Raw genomic sequence first — 12,792 nt, 5'->3', positions numbered from 1 at the left:
ACCCCTAACTACTCCCATGTGTGAAAATTACTTGTAAATAATGACTTTGCAGATGTAATCTAGCTAACAGGAGGTCATAATGAATTAGGGTGGATCCAAATCCAATGATTGGTGTCCATTTAATACAAGGGAATTTTGAAGACAGAGATACATGTCATGTATGTCCTCATGTCATACATGTCTACAGAGAAAATGCCATGTAACAGTGGAAACCAAGAGTGGAATGATGCAGCCGTAAGTCAAGGAACACCAAGAACTGCCAGCTACCACTGGAAGCTGGAAGAGGCAAGGAGAATTCTTCCCAGGAGACTTTATTGGGAGCATGGCTCTGCTGACACCTTGATTTTGGACTTCCAGCTTCAAGAACTATAAGAAAATTAATTGCTGCTGTTTTAAACCATCCAGCTCATGGTATTTTGCTCCAGCAGCTCCCAAATTCATACAATAACAAAATGATATTTCATGAATGATAAGGAAAATGTTCTGGAAAAGTAGTTGAGATTTCAGTAATATGGGATTATGTGCATTCACAGGAAACAAGAGATTAGAGAGCAGAGTGACTCTGTGTGTACATAGTCACTCAGTTGTGTCCGTCTCTTTGCGACCCCATGGACTGTAGCCCGCCAGGCTCCTCTGTCCATGGGATTTCTCAGGCAAGAATACTGGGGTGGGTTACAGCGACTATCTTTTAAAGGAACCACATAAATGAGGCCAAATCCACCCAAGCTACTCAAGGAGGAAGCATTACAAAGAATTGATATAAGTCAGGTCTCTACATAAAAGTGAAATGGATATAAATGTGAATAATTCATTTCTCACGTGACAAGGATACTAAATAGATAGGAAGAAAAGACTTTTTCGTAGACATACAACAAGTTGCATGATTAAGAGGGACTGTTCTGAGCATTTGTCTGCCAACCAACCAGGCTCAAATAAAGCACACTGGTTTTATTCCTGTGGAGTGTATTCATGTTGGGAAAGGTGTTGCAAACAAAATATTGAATACTTTAGAATTTTTTAAAAATTTTGTAAGTGTGATTGCACAAAGCAGTGAGGAATTGCCATTTTTTTGTTTATCTTTATATAAAAGATCTGTAGCTATAGAACCTTTCTCCATGACATTTTCACAGAACACACTATTTAAGATTTGCATTATTTCATCATTAAAGGTAATTTATTTCTTAAGAATACCATAAAATCTATTCAAGTCATTTCCTGTCTCCCAATGAAATGAAAAGCATCTCTAAAGGGATTTCAATGTATCCTTTCGAGTGTGTGTGTTTTTTATATTTTTGCATTTTCCCAGGAAGAAATGGAGACAGTGACTCAATTAATACCTTATGCTTATCCTCTCATTATTCTGTTCTTGGTTTTGATGATCATTTGAAATAAATGAAGGTTGTTTGCTCAACTCTCTCACGCTGGTGCTTATTAAATAATAGCCCTCATCTGTCCTGTATTGTTTTTACAGTTCAGTCATGAATAAATAGGAAACCAGTTCTCACCAAAGTAACCTTTGGAAACTAATTTTGCCTTCTTTGCAATTTATTTCTGCTAACATTTAAAAAGGAACAGAGACACTTTGACACTGATAAAAAGTTAAAGTTCATGTAGTCTTAATATACTGATTTGTTGTTATTGTTTAGCTCCTAAGTTGTGTCCAACTCTGTGCACTGCTTCCAGATTAGGGCTTCTATGAATAAAGATGGTGCAGTGGTAGAGAACCTGCCTGCCACCACAGGAGCCGCGGGAGAAAGTGAAGTAGCTCAGTCATGTCCGACTCTTTGCGACCCCATGGACTGTAGCCCACCAGGCTCCTCCGTCCATGGGATTCTCCAAGCAAGAATACTGGAGTGGGTTGCCATTTCCTTCTCCAGGGGATCTTCCCGACCCAGGGATCGAACCCAGGTCTCCCACATTGCAGGGAGACGCTTTAACCTCTGACCTACCAGGGAAGCTGAGACACAGGTTCAATCCCTGGATTGGGAAGATCAACGGCAGGAAACGGCAACCCACTCCAGTATTCTTGCCTGAGGAAATCCCATGGACAGAGGAGCCTGGAGGGCCGCAGTCCGTGGGGTCACAAACAGTCTGATATGACTGAGCGACTGAGCCCACATGCAGGAATTGTGCACAGGTGTTTATGTAAATATGTTTTTCTTTCTCTGGGATAAATGTCCAGGAGTGCAATTGTTGGGCAATAGATACCAGCCTATTTGAGTTTATAAGAAAATTCCAAAGCTTTTCCCACATTAATCTACCATTTTATAGTCCCACCAGAAATATATAAGTGATTTAGTGTCTTAGGATTGCCAGCATTTGGTGTTGTCACCCTTGTTTATTTCAATCATTCTGCTAAGTTTGCAATAATATCCCTTTGTGGTCTGGCTTTGCATGTGCCTGATAGTGAGACTGGCATCTTTTCATATGCTTATTTGCCATCTGTGTATTCTCTTCAATGAAATGTCTGCTCATGACTTTTGCCAATTTTCTAGATGGATAGTTTGTTTTCTTAGTGTTGACTTTTGAGAGTTCTTTGTATTATCTAGCTAGTCCCTAGGTAGATATGGCTTTCAAATATTTTTTCCCCCAGTCTGTTGTTTTCTTAATCTGATTTACTAGATTTGATTCATCATTTTTCCTTTTATGAATTCAGTACCTAGTTCTAGATCTCAAATACTTTTAACTTTTTTTTCTATAAATTTTCTAGCTTTACATTTTACACTGAAGCCCATGATCCAGTTTAGTTAATTTTTGTAAGAAGTGTGAGCGTATTTGATGAAAAGGCTATCCTACTTCTTCGTTAAATATCAGTGAAGCCTATTTGTGTGGTTTGATGGCTGGTTCTCTATTCTGTTCCATGGCTACATGCGTTTATCTTATAATACCATACTATCTCAATTACTGCAACTCCATAGTAAGCCTTCATATCAGATAGAGTGATACTTCAAAATTTAGTATTCTTTGTCATTATTTTTTTAGCTATTCTGGAATCTGTGCCTTTTTATATACATTTTAGAATGAGCATATCTATATCAAGAAAAAAAAAATCTTGCTGGGATTTTGATGTGTGCTAAGTTGCTTCAGTTGGACTGAAACTTGGGCTTCACTTGAGAGTCCCTTGGACTGCAGGGAGATCCAACCAGTCCATTCTGAAGGACATCAGCCCTGGGTGTTCTTTGGAAGGAATGATGCTAAAGCTGAAACTCCAGTACTTTGGCCACCTCATGTGAAGAGTTGACTCATTGGAAAAGACTCTGACACTGAGATGGATTGCGAGCAGGAAGAAAAGGGGACAACAAAGGATGAGGTGGCTGGATGGCATCACCGACTCAATGGACGTGAGTCTGAGTGAACTCCAGGGGTTGGTGATGGACAGGGAGGCCTGGCGTGCTGCGATTCATGGGGTCGCAAAGAGTCGGACACGACTGAGCGACTGAACTGAACTGAACTGAAGTTGCTTCACTTACGTGCAACTCTGCAATCCCATAGACTGTAGCCTGCCAGCCTCCTCGGTCCATGGAATTCTCCAGGCAAGAATACTGGAGTCGGTTGAGGATCTTCCCAACCCAGGGATCAAATCCATGTATCTCACATTGCAAGCAGATTCTTAACCATCTGAGCCACACAGATAGGAAATAAATTAAATCTACAGATTAATTTGGATTGATCTGACATCATTAGTATATAGTGTCTTCTAGCCCATGGTTTTAAGTTTTATAAATTCATCTAAGTTTCTTTTAAGGCCCAGGATATAATTTATATAATTAAATTATATTATAATTTATTTATTTTGATGACTTTTCCATGGGGTTAGGAAAAGCATGTATTCTACTGTTGTTGGGTACTCTGTTCTAAATACATCAACTAGATTAACTTGATTGATTCTGTATCCTGGATGGTTTTTCTGATTTGCAGTTCTATCAGTTGTTGAGAGTGGAACACTGAAGTCCTCAGCTGACTTGTGGATTTGCCTCTTTCTCTGTCAATGTACTAGTTTCTGCTTTATGTATTTTGAGTCTCTTATTTTGTGCATATATTTGAGATTATTATGTCTTCCAGGTGGGGTGATCCTTCAAGCATCCTGTAATGTTTCTCTTCGACTTTAGTAATTTTCTTTAACATTTACTTTATCTGATAGTAATATTGCCACTCCTGCTTTCTTATGTTTGAATGATATGTATTATTCTATCCTTATACTTTCAACCTACTGCACTGTCATATTTGAAGGCAGTTTCTTATAGATGCCATATTATAATACACTGCACCAGTCTGTCTTTTCATTAGTTTATTTATACTTTGACTGGTATATATAAGTATGGTATTTTATTTGTTTTCTCTGTTTCCTCTGTTTCTCATTTCTTTATTACTCTTTTTCCTTTACAATGCATTACTTCAACGTTTTAAGGATTCCATCTTGATTTTTGTGTTTTGAGTGTTTTTCTGTATATAGTTTTCACAGTGGTTGCACACATGTGTTACTTATCACTCTACTGTATCAACATTTTACCACTTCCGCTTATGAATAAATTTAAATTCCATTAAAGGCAGTTAAGAATAAATGACTAAATGTGTACATGAATTATGCATTTATAAGAGAAAAAAAAAGATAGGTCATGCAACAGATTCTACTAAACTCTCTCACCGAATAACTAGGGACGCAACTTGACCTTCCTGCTGAGAATTTGGTCTCTTGCTCCTTCTCTGTCCTTTCCTTTTTCCCAATCATTATTGTTTTTCCATTAGGCACTGTTGGAAATTTGTGTTTCTTTTCAGAACCCTTATTACTAATCACAAAGGGTGTTGACAAATCAATTTGCTGAAAAAATCATAAACAATTTATTTCCTCTCCAAATTTCTATCCATTCAATACACATAGTTTGCTTTTAACTGCCTGCTTGATTTCCTAACAGAGAAGGCATTTATTCATCTATTAGACAAATATTATTGAGACTCGGTTATGTGCCCGACAATGTTTTGTGCATTTCACTCTCTGTATGCTGAGTGCTCTGTACAGTTCTTCCTGGCAACTGTGTTCACTCTATGAGATCAATATTCCCTGAAAGGTCAGTATTTTCCACATGCTCTATTGATGGAAGTCCTTTCATAAGGGGAAAAAATCATTTCCAGCCCAGAGTATATGATGAAAATAGAAAGTCCCATTTTCCAAAAACATTAACAGCCTGACACTTTCAGTGTATACCATTAAATAAACTCCTGGAAACACTGAGTAATGTACATTATTATTTCTTCATATCTGAGAGACATCTGTTGTAGTTTTGTTAGGTTTATTTAAGAACAAAAATAAAATTAAATAAGCCACATATTAGGAAAGACAGGTTGGATAGTGCATAAAACATTATCGATGTAGAAGTAAATTTGGAGAAGAGGCAAAAATTAAAACAGGAGCCTTTTCCCAATGGCTGTCTTGATCTTACGTCACACATCTTGGATCATCCGAGTTCTGTTTTCCTAATGAGATACCTTTCAGGCTACCAAGCTACTTTCTGAATTGCTGATAATATAAAAATTTAACTGTGCCTACAGAGCAACTTCTGAAGATAAATAGACATTTTCTCTTAGAGGATAAGCAAAGACTATATTAAACTGTAACCAATATTCAAGTCTACCAACTGACTGATTGGTAACGAATACATCGCAATTATTTTAACTTTCTATGATAAAGATATGTTTTATACAAGTCTCCTTCATAGCCTCCTATAGCAGCAAAAGCTTTTTCCTCTGTTGTGCATATGCCTGAGTTCAGGTTTAAGTCTGTGGATGGATGCATTATAGAACGCTGGAGTGGTTCCTTACATCCTCAGCACACATGGGGCATGTTTTTGGTGTTTATTTTTCTCCACCTGATTCAGGGCAAATTTATTTCCCATCTCAATTATAAATGGATTATGCGAATAATAAATGAACAATAACAATAAGATATACCCTAAATTTCATAAAAGTAGCAGAAGACTTAAGAGAAAGTAAATTCATTCATTCATTCATCTAAAATAAAAATATTATTTGAGAGATGGCTATATACCAGTCTAGAGTCTGGATATTCAGTAGAAATGAGATAAACTCCTCAAGTTCATAAAGCATGCATTCTAGAACTATCAGATCATAAACAAAGCAATCAATACACAAGATACAGACTGTGATGAGTGTCACAAGTAAAAGAGGAGAGGGTGGGCATATGGAGTGGCCAGAGAAGGATATTTTTGCTTGAATGATCAGAGACCTCATCAGTGGCATTTGCACAGCATCCCAACAAGTAATCTTCCAACATTTGTGAGAGCAAATTGGGATTCTGAGCAAACTTCTGTCCCCAAATGACCCTTTCTGTATTAAAAGAGCTCTGTTGTGCTGTGCTTAGTCACTCAGCCATGTCTGATTCTTTGCAACCCTATGAACTATAGCCCACCAGGCTCCTCTCTCTGTGGAATTCTCCAGGCAAGAATATTGGAGTGGGTTGCCACTGCCACTTCCAGGGGATCTTCCCAACCCAGGTATCGAACCCAAGTCTCCTCCATTGCAGGTAGATTCTTTACCTCATGAGCCACCAGGGAAGCCCCAAACAGCTTTATTATTTAACTCTAATTTATTTAGCCTTTCATTTAATATGAATGCATGATAAGTATCAAAGACAATCTTTTAAATGCTGATAGCCAGATTTTTCTGTGCCATTTAAAAATAAAGTATCCCTTTCTCATTGACTTATGATGCTTTCTTCATCATAACATTACACAGTGCAGATTTTTAAGGGGTAATGATATTTAACTCTTTAATTATCTGAAATATGCATTGGTATAAGGTAGAGTATCTAACTATCCTCATTCTGCTACACACCTCTTGGGTCCTGTCTGTTGATGCCACTTCATCATGATTCAAACACTTTTGAATAATATTCCCATTTCTATTTCAATAATTCTCATTTGTATAGACTTACAAATGAAGTTGTCTCTTTACTGTTCTGGATTCTTCTTCCCCAGTTTTGGTGTCAGGATTCTTTAACTTCATAAAATTAATAAAGCAATTTCTTGTTTTAAATTCATTTTAACTGGAATAGAGTTGCGTTTATTGGAGTATGTTGTGTAAGTTTCTACTGTGCATCAAAACAGATCAGCTACACATACACATATATCCTCTCTCTTATGAACTTTCTTCCCATTCAGGTCATCAGAATGCCTTAAGTAAAGTTCCCTGTGCTATATAGTATGTTTTCATTATTATCTATTTTATACATAGTATCCATAGAGTATGTATGTCAATCCCAGTCTCTTAATTCCTCCTACCCGTTCCTTTCCCCCTTGGTATCCATCCATTTGTTCTCTACCTCTGTGTCTCTATTTCTGCTTTGATTTTGGCTTTGCAAATAGAGTAATCTATACCATTTTTCTGGATTCCACATATATGTATTAATATCTGATATTTGTTTTTCTATTTCTGACTTACTTTACTCTTTATTATACTAAATCAATCCACATTTCTACAAATAACCCAATTTCAGTCCTTTTTATGGCTGAGTAATATTCCATAGTATATATCTACCACATCTTCTTTACCCGTTTCTCTGTTAATAGACATTCAGGTTGTTTCCAGGTCCTGGCTATTGTAAATAGTGATGCCATTCTTCTAAACCTTGGACTAATTTTCATCAGAGGAATCTTTGTGATTTCAATCTTTTCTTTGTCATTTAATAAATAAGTTGAGAGTAGTCTAATGAGAGACTTCTCTAAATGAAATTATTTTATACACTTTTTTCATTATTTCCTCTGTGATTATCAGTTAATTCAGAACTCTAACTATTCCTGAGTTAGCTTTAATAATTTATATATCTTTATAAATAAATGTTCTATTTCTTATGGAGTTTCAAATACATTACCATAGGTTTATATGTACAATAATCACATTTTGTCTCTTTGTTAATCTCTTTAAAATGTTTCTCAATTTGTATTAAATTTCTGTTCTCTTTAAACACTTCACCAGAAGTTTACCTTATCCTGCTTGTTTTAAAGAAATGAAAGGTTCCTGAATATATCTGTAGTAACTTTTGTTGCAGCTCTAACAAATTACCACAAAGTTATAACAACCGTTTTACAGGTTTCCTTGGTTTTGTGTTTGGATTTACATTTCATAGTTCTGTCAGGTCAGAAATGACACAGATCTTCCTGGACCAAAATCAAGGTGTTGGCAGGACTACCCTCCTTCCTGAAGGTTCCAGGGGTGATTCCATTTCCTTGCCTTTTCTGTCTTGCAGAGTTTACCTCCAGTGTTTGTCATGTGGTTCCATTTGTCCTCCTTCAAAGCCAGAAGCAATGGATGGAGTTCTCATACCACATGGCTCTCACCTTCTGTAGTCACATCATTCTCTGATTCTGATTCTGTCTCCTCTTTTGTCTCCCTCTGCCCACTTTAAGGAACCTTGTGATTACATTGGGCCCATCCAGGTTATGCCCAATAATGTCTCTATTTTAAAACCAGCTAATTAGCAACTTCAGTTCTCTCTGCTACCTTAATTCCCCTTTGCCTTGTAACCTAACAATTCAGTTTCCAAGGATTAGGCTATGGACATCCAGGAGGGATGGAGAAACACATTATTCTGTCTACCAAGATAGGCATTATTCTGTCTACCAAGATGGGTTTTTTCATCATTTTTCTGCTTTTATTTTTATTCTTTTTCTTGGCTTCCTAGATGTAATTTTATTGCCATTTAAAAAGTTTCAGTTGAGGAGTTACACGGTTCTCCTGAGTTTCTCCCATGTATACACATTATTAAACACTGTGTGTTTTCTCCTGTTGATCCATCCTATGTCCATTTAATTCTTAGACCAACCAGAAGAACATAGAATGGTAGAAGAAAATGTCTTCCTCCCTGACAGTTGGCAACAAAGATGAAATACAACTTTACTTTCTAGACATTCCTGGCTCCAAGGTTGCCGCAGTTAAGAGATCTTGAGGCACCTGAGAAAAGCCAGTAGAAGTTAAGAATGCTTCCATGTCAGCCAGCTTCCTGAGCCCCCGCCTGCAGGAACTGTTGGAGGCAAGAGTGGTACAAATTTTTCTCTTTTCTAAAATTAGGTGAGCAGTAAAAAATACTTGTAGGGCCAGATTCTTGGACTTGGCAACTCTTGGGGAACTTCAATAGAGTACTCTTGGTTTGTTGATCCCTTTTTCTTCATAGATGGTCACTTTTTCTTTGTCTCTGTCTGCTGTCATAAGTAGGAAACCACTGGTCTGAATAGGGTTTCCTTTCATTTTGAGAGTTTGGTTTGTTGAACAGTGAGAAAATTCTCTCTGCCATCTGGAAGGATGTGTGGCAGCCAGTGGAACAGACTGGGATTCCAAGCAGTCTGTCTGTCCGTTCATGCCAACTCTCAGGGGAGTTTGTCATAAGATGTGTCGGTCCATAAAGGGCTCTGTCATCTCAACCTTTGTCACTTTATCAGTGATGTAACAAAAGGTCTTTGCTTTCTTAGACTATGCTTGGGAGGGGACCATTTGGATCTTGTGAAGTCTGTGTCTTTTTCACTCTTGTGGGAATGCTCTAGGGTCTTATCAGTTTGAGTCACTATTAAAATCCTGTTGTGTTAGTCATTCGGTCATGTACAACTCTTTGAGACTTCATGAACTGTAACCTGCCAGGTTCCTCTCACCACAACTAGAGAAAGTTCATGCACAACAATGAAGACACACTGCAGCCAAAAATAAATGAATAAATAAATAAATAAATTTTAGAAACTAATGATAGATTTAAAATATAAAGGTTAACTAAAATAAAAGATCAAGACTACCCTCCTTTACTTGAAGACTGATTCTAATACTCCGCTTTACAATTTTAGATGCTAGACACGCAGACATGAGCTCATGGAACTTACATTCCAGTGGAGAAATGTAGACCAATAAATGTGAAAAGCAATGTAAGCTAGCGATAAGAACTATGAAGAAAATAAGATGAGGGACTTGCCAGTGGCTGGAGAGCCAGGGAAGCTACCGTTGCTGGAATGTTTAGGAAAAGTCTAAGTAAGAATGTGACATGAAAGATGAGGGCAAACCAAAGAGAAGAAAATAACCACATGAAAATCAGGAAAAATACTACCCAGGGAGCAGTAAAAGCAAAAGACTATGTCCTAAGCCACAATAAGTTTTCCTTTTGAAGAACAGGAAGGACAGGAAAGTTAGTATGTACTTATGGAAGACAAGAGTGGTAACAGATAAAGGGGAAGGAAAGTGTGGGACAAATTGAGGTTAGGATTGACATATAAACATCACCTACAGGAAATCAACCCTGAATATTCATCTGAAGGACTGATCTTGAAGGTGAAGTTCCAATATTTGGCCATCTGATGTAAAGAGCTGACTCATTGCAAAAGATCCTGATGCTGGGAAAGATTTAGGGCAGGAGGAGAAGAGGGTGACAGAGAATGAAATAGTTGAATTGCATCATAAACTCAGTGGCCATGAGTTTGAGCAAACTCTGGGATATAGTGAAGGAACAGGGAAGCCTGGCATGCTGCAGTCCATGGGGTCATAGGGCGTCAAAAACAACTGAGTGGCTAAAGAGCAGCAAATATATACTACCATGTGTAAAATAGGTAGCTAGTGGGAAGCTGCTGTATAGCACAGGGACCTCAGCTCGGTTTTCTGTGATAATCTGTATGGGTGGGATGTGGGGTGGAGGCTTGAGAGGGAGGGGATATATGTACACATATAGCTGATTCATGTTGTTGTACAGCAGAAACACAACACTGTAAAGCAATTAGACTCTCTCTCTTTTTTTTTTTTTAAGGAAAAAAAAATATGTGTAGAACTAAAAAAAAAAAAAAAGATAAAAAGACTGGTAAGAGATAAAACTACCAGAGTGGGAAATGAGAATGAGTCTGAAAAGCCCAAGGAGAGAAAGAAAGAGAACTTGACTGGAGCTTAATGATAAAGAAAGAGGTTGATAGAGGACCAGAGTCTCTTCCATGTATTGAGTATTCTACTAATTCTTACTAGATATGCTACTAAGTTTTTACCTGCACTATCTCATTTGATTCTCACCCATGCAGATAATCATCCAGCCTGATGGCTAAGGAATTGGAAACTCCAAGAGTTTAACAATTTGCCAAAGAGTCAAAAAATCATATGCAGCAAAATTAATGTCTGAGCAAACTGCCCGACCCAGAAGTTGTGCCCTTAACCACTGTCCCATAGAAAACAGCACTCAAACAGGCTTGTTCACAGTAACTGGAGTTAAAATACATATGAGAGGAACTGTAAGATTTGAATTTTCCTTTGCCTCCTTAGAAAAATGTCTTCTTCCTGACTTTACACATTAATTCTTCATTCTCTCTAATGGCATTTTGGACCTTTCATCCTGCATTCAAGCAAAACCACTTAGCTGGTGAGTGAATGCCTCCAGCGGGAAGCTGAATATGAAACAACTCCATAAGCCTAAGTCCAAGCTCTAGTGACCCCCTTAATGGCTGCCATATTAAACCAGTGTTTGCTCTCTCTGTTCATAACATCTCTTCCAAACATGCCTTACATAGTGGGAATGTTACCTGATAACTCTGCTTATCTTTTGAGGGTTTAGCAAGAAGTGTTAATTTCTTCACAGGTGTTAGCAAAATCGTCCCAACCAATCAACATATCCAACCAAAAACCAGGCAAAGAGAGCCAACTTTCCCTTTACTTCTTTCCAATTCTTGTGTCTGCATATGTTTGTCACCAAGATGGCTCCTATTCTTCAGCATACATACTGTTTTCTTTGGGACTGGTTTGCCTTGGGGTGACTAAGTGAGGTTGGTGATAATATTGAGGAGAGATGAGAGAGAATGAATCCACTCCCATAGGCTTCAGTTGTGCAGTATTGTTACTTGTTCATGAAAAATATTCTGAGTAAATAAATTTAATTGCTTCTTATTTAAGTGAAAATAACCTTAAGTATCAGTGCAATTTTTTATTTTGTCCTCATCACTGTCTTTACTTTCCATTGGGACATTATATATTTTGACTATTGTTATTTGAAAGGAAAGGCTTCTTAGCTTAAGGCTCATCATTTGAATGAAGCAGATTAGTCATTTTGTTGTAGTATGTATAAAAAAAAATCAGTGAATGAATCATGAAAAACCCCATCTCCAAAGCAAAGACCTATCAGTCCAGTTTGTGCTCTATTGACGAGATAGCATACAAACTAGTTTCAGCTTTAATAGAGCCCCATGCATCAATCCATAAGTTTCACTTGGGAAATGTCAATATCAGTGACTTTTTACTAGTGATATTGTTTCTGCTGATTTCCCGAACCTGGAAGTAGCCCAAGAATGATGGAGTGATGGAAGAGAGTAGACAAGGAGGAAAACAGGTCTCATTAAGGCTCTAAAGACACTCGGCTGTAATGTCATTCATACTCATAATCCCTCCTCTTACTATTTATTTTCCACACCCATAGTCCAACAGACCATGTGTTCCCACTTAAAGAGGCATGTTAGCACTTTAGTTTCCACTTGCCTATTTGCTCTTCATTTTTAATAGCTTATACATTTCACTCAGTATATCATTTTTGGAAGAATTTAAAAGAAACTATAGGCATGCTGTAATTGGTACCATTAGTTTCAGTGGACTGATTGGGCAGAGGGACTCTATGAGTCATATTTTTGATGTGGTTCATGTTTTGATGATATTTGACTGAAAAAAATCTCTTTTTGGTCATGATGTCAGTATCAAGGGAGACAGAGCTCTGATTCCTTGCAACAGAGTTGGATCAATGATTTTACTGTGATGGGAAAATATAAAAGTAGAAATAGATAT

Source organism: Capra hircus, chromosome 14, assembly GCF_001704415.2.
Source record: "Capra hircus breed San Clemente chromosome 14, ASM170441v1, whole genome shotgun sequence".
NCBI classification, from domain to species: domain Eukaryota; kingdom Metazoa; phylum Chordata; class Mammalia; order Artiodactyla; family Bovidae; genus Capra; species Capra hircus.
The sequence above is the reverse complement of the archived record's forward strand: the minus strand, read 5'-3'. Positions refer to the sequence as shown.